A 7,330-nucleotide genomic window follows, 5' to 3' on the forward strand; every position below is an offset into this window, starting at 1 on the left:
GATCCAGAATCATAAATAGACTTTCATTTTGAAAATAACATTGTCTGTTGGGAAAAAAAGAACAACAACGAAAATCATTTCAGCTTTGCAATTGCGAAATGTCCATGTCTATGTCCTCATGCAAGCAAATCTGCCTTTGCATAAATGTTTTCCTTGATACAATGTTGATACTTACAAAAAAGATATTTAAATAAAAGTTCTTACTGTTTAAACTATTAATTTCTCGCGATTGTGACATCACTGAATAAGATCTAACAGCAAGTTGTTCTTTCCAGAAGGAACACAATGGTTGCGACAAGTATATCAATTATCCTGCATGTTTTTAGTATTGTTTCTTTTTACAATTGTTTACCAATGTTAACCAATTTATCCTGGAAATGTGTTTATTTACAGGTAGTCCGCGTACAGATAACCGTTATTCAAGCCTTCCTAATAAAATTGCTGTTGCATTGAATGAGAGTTTGAATTTAACTGTTCGTCTAATTGCATTTCCATATCCTTTATTAAACTGGTACCATCTTGATACGAAACGTAATTTCTCAACACATGTTTTTGGAAGTACTGTGATAACAAATATGTTGGTCCCAACGGTACAGAAAACTGATCTCGGACAATACACTATAAACGCAGTCAATGATGCTGGAAGCAAAAGCATTAATATAAATGTCGTTGAAAAAAGTATGTTTGTATTTGTTTATGTATATATAGAGAAGATTCTGCATTTAAGAATTGAATGCTCTTTTTTGTAAATATATTGGGGTGTAAAAGCGTTGACCGAAGTACATTTTGTATGAAGCGCGGAAGCGCTTCATACTTAAAATGTGCGCACGGTCAACGCTTTTACAACCGTATAAAGTTACAAAAAAAGCATTCAATACTTATAATTACATTTTTACCTATAGGATCATGAAAACACGCCTTTTATCAAGTTTTTATTTTATTTACCTGATTGTGCACTTTATTGTGGGACCTCGTGTCATCATGAATGAAAAGTTTTGTTGAGTGATACAACTGCTTAAGGAATAACACATGATGTGCAGTTAGCCAATCAGAATAACGTATTGTAATGAAACATACATCTATTGTAATTATTAGCAATTAAAGAGAAGCAAAAGACGAATCATAAAAAAAACGTAAATTATGAATATATATTATAATCTTTAAAAAATTTTTTTTTTTTATGTCGGCATAGAAGCATTTGTAGCTATCAAAGAACTAACCGATGATGACAGGTTCATGATTTTTAATGCATATTCTTTTACATTCATATATTGGAAGCTTCAAAGCGCACTATTCAAAATTTATTGCACAAAATAAATTATTGATTGTTTGTGAATAGCAGATTCGTTCAATGAATTCAATACTTTTAAAAACTAGAATAAAATTTTGAGCGATTTCTTCTTTTTTTGTTAGGGATAAATACATTTTATTTGTTATTACTTTAATAAATAAGTGATTCTTTTTGTTGCATATGGTCTTTAATTGTAATTTTATTTTGTCTCAGCAAAGCCAGATATACCTTCTGTTTTGCATTTATTTTGTGGAAGCACAACTGCGAATATAGTTTGGACAATAATGTACAATGGTGGAGATATTCAAAGATTCAAGGTTCAATATTGGGCTGACGAAAATGGTGCTGAAAAGAGGGAATCCAACTACTTAGATGATCCTGGCATAGGAAAATCTCTTAAATATGAAATGAACGGACTACGAGAGAAAACGATGTATTATTTTCAAATTATTGCTTCAAATCTATTTGGAGAATCAACTACAACTGAACACTGTAACACCACTGGTACATACAAACAATGTAAGCCTTTATTGATAATCATATGAACCTCAATGCTTCTCTCTAAGAGTAAAAAGATGAATATAAATATCATCCTTGTTGTTTGTTTGGATGTAAACAGTGTCCATGGCCAGTACATATAATAGCAGATGTCAAAACTGCCTCTTTACGAACTGCATTAAGATAAAGTATCTATTGTCGATTAAAATCGCTTTATAACATTGTCTCTGTTACATTTACATCAACTAATTTGATTCCATGTTTTATCTACTAGGCAAAAAAGAAACGTAACATGCCTTTAAGATCATTTCTATTTTTATAACAAAAAATAACTGATAACAATAACTAAATGGAACAGTTAGCTGGTATCATTTTAAATAGAACACTAACAAGTCTTCTCTATTTAAAACAATATTGCACATTTTTGGACAATTTTAACAGGACGAAAACATAATTTATGTTAACATGGCAATACCTTGTATAACCACCTCTTGAATTTACAACCACCTCTAGAATTTATGACCACCTAACACCTTCGTCACATTGAATCAATAAGAGTCAAATAAAGTCTTGAGGGATGTTGTTCCATTCCATAAAAAGTGCTGTTCGGAGTTGGACGAGCGTTGTCGGCGGATTTTGGCTATTTCTGATACGTCGTCCATGTTCGTCCCAAAGATGTTCAATTTGCGATAAATCTGGAACCATTACTGGCCATGGCAACACACGCATATGATTATTCACAAAAAGGTCATCAAAATGTGTGCCATGTGACGACGGGTGTTGTCTTGGTGATAGACGTGGTTTACACAATGTCTTTGGAGAAACATTAGACTAACTTGACGCAATCGGTAACGAGCTTTTTGAGCAGATATTCTGTTGTTATGTCTTCCACTGGTTTGACGTGGAGTTTGTGACGCGTTTACAAATCGATTCCGGAGAGGAACGTATCTCTTAGACGATTCGTAAGCCTTGCAATAGTCATTCTATAGACATTAAAATGACTTATAACCTGCACTTGAGTCACTCCTGCTGCAAACATCCAAATAGCTTGTTCCCTCTCATTGTGGCGTAGACGGGACATTAATCAAATTACCATAGCTGTATTTGGCAAAACATTTAGGAATTTTGGTCCTATATGCTCTTCAACTTCGTGCGTTTTTTCCCCCTTTTTTCCTTTTTTGGATTCGAACGTCACTGATGAGTCTTTTGTGGACGAAATGCGCGTCTGTCGTCAATGCGAAATTTAATTCTGGTATCTACGATGAGTTTATTAACGTGTAACTTTGTTTTTAATGCGACCTTTTGTTAACAATCGTGTTCGATACAATGAATGACAGAAGAAAAACTCGATTCCATCTTAAAAAAAAAGGTTATTTGTTTCAAATCAGAAATTGTCGTCACGTCAATTCCGATATTTTTGCAAATGAGGAAATCTGACAGATAAATCATTCAGGTTGCTAATTTTAATCTTGAATATATTTGAGATTAATATATATTTGATTTTTTTTCAAATTAAAAACCAATGTAACGTTTCTTTTTTTTGCCTAGTATAGATTAAGACGGCTTTGTTTTTCAGCCTTTTGATTTTGGGTCAAAAGACGTTATTATACGATTTTCAATAATATTATCGTTAGTTGTGTTGATATGTATCCTGTTGATTACATCGGAAAAAATATGAACAACATGAACAAGTCAAATACTTAATATAAATAACAGATTTAACTTCTATCATTATCACATCATCACATTATCACATTTTAATTAGTATTACTGTGGATTCATTTATTTTCGTGGGTATCAATTTTCGTTGATTGATGAAAACTTGCATATTCGTAGATATTTGATTTTGTTGTTTTGCAAACCTCTGTATACAAAGACTATATATAGCTATTGAACATATGATATTCGTTGAACAATTGAATTCGTGGTTTACCTGTTCCAACGAAACCAACGAAAATTTGTATCCATCTAAAAATAATAAATCTACAGTAACTAAAGTAATAATCGTCATGTACCTATGAAATTGGACTTTTACCTACTATGATAAAATGTGTTTTTTTCCCTGTGCGAACCTGTTTTTGAGCACTTCTCTGTTGATATGAAATATCATTGATATGTTTATGTTTTACAATGTACAGTATCATTTTTGATTTGTTGTTGATAAGTTGTTCTAATTGTTTTCTAATAATTGTACGCTTTATATGCTTTCAATTTCGTGAATTTATTAATATTGTACTTTACTTTTTGTTCAGCTCATGATGAAAAAAGCAGCCAAACGGTCATAATTCCTGTAACTATTGTCGCTGTACTTGCTGTTGTTGTTATTTGTATCCTATCAATCAAACTCGTTTATAATGGTAAGATGCAACGACATGTATATCTTAATTTTCACAATTGAGTCACCCTATTTAACTACTTATAATCGCTTAAGTCAATGCACATTTTGTTTCAACTAGAAAGGAAATTGCTATTCATGCTTTAATGTTAATTGCTTTATTAAAAGTACTATAACAATCAAAACCAAGGAGTAAACAAAGACTCACAAATCCAAATCACAAATCCAAAGGACATTTACATCAACAGTTATAAATAATAATTAAGAAACAACACGAAATCCAATATATTACAACACGAATTCGTCGTATGCACCAATATTAGGATTCTTGGTATAAATGATAGCTTAACTATATTGTTATATTAAAGTTTCTATTCATTTTATGTATTGAAAAATAAAATAAATGTAAGATTGTAATCAGACAATACATATAACATAGTAAAGTCAAATTAAATAACAATTAAGGTGTTATCTTAATAATTTTAATTTTATTTTCGTGCATTTTTGATATCATGTCATAACGATTTAAGCAAAATTTATCATGTTATTCCGATTTAGGAAAACAACTACCATGTGTTCTTTATGGTATTGATGGTAGTACATCTATTTGTCGACAAAACATAAAAAACGATTATATTTAATGTTTCGTAGGTAGAAAGAATCAAGGCTGGTTAAATTCGGGATTACGATCTAGAAGGTTTGTTACGTTGTACATGGATACGATTGTAGTCATACTTTGATTCAGAGTAATATATTACAAACAAAAATCATTAAAATTCTGTTGACTGGAATAGGTAAAGGGACATCCATCCAAAGATATTTCAACTCAAGAGATCATTACTAAAGTATTGCTCAAGAGCTTTTATAGAACAAGGTTTTGTTTCGATGTATAATGATGATTTTTTTAAACCTTTTACAGTATCGAAATATTTTTTTAAGATTAAGTAGTTTACAAAATGAATACAATGTAGATGATTACAAGGTACATCTTTCCATAATGGTTAATCCGATTTAAAACGTCTTCTAAGTTCAGTTAAATCATATGGTACGAAATTGATGAGAAATAAATTATAGTCAGGTACAGAATCGTGAATAAAAGAAAGGCGAAAGCAAATTGACAATACTCTAATATAAAGGCACTAGTTTCAATTGGCTAATATCCTTCGGTTTCTAGATATGATGTGATTTCTTTTTAAATAGATGTTTAAGATCTGTAATAAAATATCATGTCGACACAAAACTTTTGACAATTCTTCTTGATACTTTACACTCGAGTTTATACTACAAGTAATGATAAAATGCACATAACCTGTGTCTGAATATATAGGCTAGGTTCTACGAACCTATTTGTGAGCACTTCTCTGTTGATATGAAATATCATTGATATGTTTATGTTATACGGATATTTTACTCCAAAGATCAATTACTGTAGTTTAAAACACATTTTTGGAATTACCAGTGTTTGATGTTCTTCAACTTCTTACTTTATTTGTCTAAATAACTGTTAGTAAAGCTTCTACTTATTCGAATTTTGCAAGATTGTTCAAACAACGTGAGATTTTCAACCCTGAGAATAATTATTTCAGTAACTGTTGTGTTTGACATCACCTTTTGAAATATGAATTCGTCAAAGCTCTTCTTTATTAATTTTGTTGGTCTGTTAACTTTTCTTAATTTGAGCTTCATTGATGATGTTTTTTTGTCATTGTCGACTTTTTATTTAGTATTAAATTACTGAAGGATTGTATTCAATCATTTGAATTCACTGTTATTATACATATAAATTGATCTGGTGAACACATTTGTCCTCAAATCACTTAAACGTCATTCTTTATTTTGCCTCTTTTTTTTGGCTTTAAGTGTCACTGATGAGTCATTTTGTAGACGATTCGCGCATCCGGCATACACAATTTTATCCTTGTATCTATAATGAGTTTACTTAAAAATCCTCAGAAATATATAAAGTTTTGTTTTTGATGCCAAAATTGTGCGTCGAGTTTACAACATAATAAGGCTGGTGTTTTTATTAAGGTCTTTAACAAGCTTTGAGCCGGTGCCAATGCTGAGGAAGGATTTTCTTCTTAGAGGTATTGTCAGCCAAGTAGTTGAACTTTCTGCGACTCTCACTCATATGGTTATACATTAACTATTTATAAAACTATTTTAATCTCTAAAGATTTTCATTCCTTAAATTTATTTTGCAAATATCTTTTTGAAATTGTTTGTGCTCAATGTTCTTCATCTTTGAACTTTATTTGGTCGATAACTTTTTTTTAACACAAACGCACTCGTGAGTCTTCTGTAAACTTACGCCTGTATAAATAGTTATCAAAGGTACCAGGATTCTAATTTAATACGCCAGACGCGCGTTTCGTCTACATAATACTCATCATAAACAACTACAATCATGATATATTTGACAAGGATTGTTTTGATATGCAAGTAAGACATAAATCCACATCAACCTAACGCTTTTGTGTAAAATTATGTTAACAGAAATGTTTCAACAAATCGGTAGACTTAAACTTAACTTAACCATATAATTCTATATGAATAAATATATTTCATTGAAAAAACATAGATTTATACAGATAAAAACTGCATTCACATTAATATGTTATTAATATTAATTGGGGAAAGTATCAATATTTAGGTAACATGGTTTTGTTTATGTTATAAATAAATAAGATATTTTTGTTCTCATTCATCATGCAAAACAAATATATATTTGTAGAACATGTGGAAGTTCAATGTCGGTTAGTTTTGCTGGTGGCTCCAATTATACTGCAGGTTTGTTATATGAAAGCTATTAGTATGTAAGATCATGAAATAAAATCAAATTACTTGTTATTGACACATATCATAAAAAAGTATAGCACATACATTTGACAAATAGAATTTTTGAACACATTTATTATCTTTTCGTTTGTAAAAATAGTTTCGGATGATACAACATCTAATTTGATACAGCCAAAGTGCATCACATTAATTACATTTGATTAAACAAAATGCATTTTCGTATTTTCTGTACAATCTCAATTCCTGTACGTTTATTAAATATGTCATTCCTTTTCATATCTAACGAAGATGGAGAGAAATCTAGATCCAGTTGTCACAGGTAAATACAGTTATGTGGTGAAGCGGTAAAAAATAAGAATATATCAATTGAATGACTCCATAATGCTGATTTATATAGTGAAAATAAT

General features: G+C 30.5%; 1 long non-coding RNA gene across 1 annotated transcript; it reads left to right on the top strand.

The window, feature by feature from the left end:
- The first annotated feature begins 399 nt into the window (after nucleotides 1-399).
- Nucleotides 400-6,914, top strand: LOC143047325 (uncharacterized). Its single transcript, XR_012969496.1, has 5 exons — nucleotides 400-678; nucleotides 1,505-1,810; nucleotides 4,042-4,146; nucleotides 4,776-4,821; nucleotides 6,859-6,914. It is a non-coding gene; the product is annotated as an uncharacterized LOC143047325 (long non-coding RNA).
- The last annotated feature ends 416 nt before the right edge of the window (nucleotides 6,915-7,330 follow it).

This window comes from Mytilus galloprovincialis, chromosome 10 (assembly GCF_965363235.1).
Source record: "Mytilus galloprovincialis chromosome 10, xbMytGall1.hap1.1, whole genome shotgun sequence".
Taxonomy (NCBI): Eukaryota; Metazoa; Mollusca; class Bivalvia; order Mytilida; family Mytilidae; genus Mytilus; species Mytilus galloprovincialis.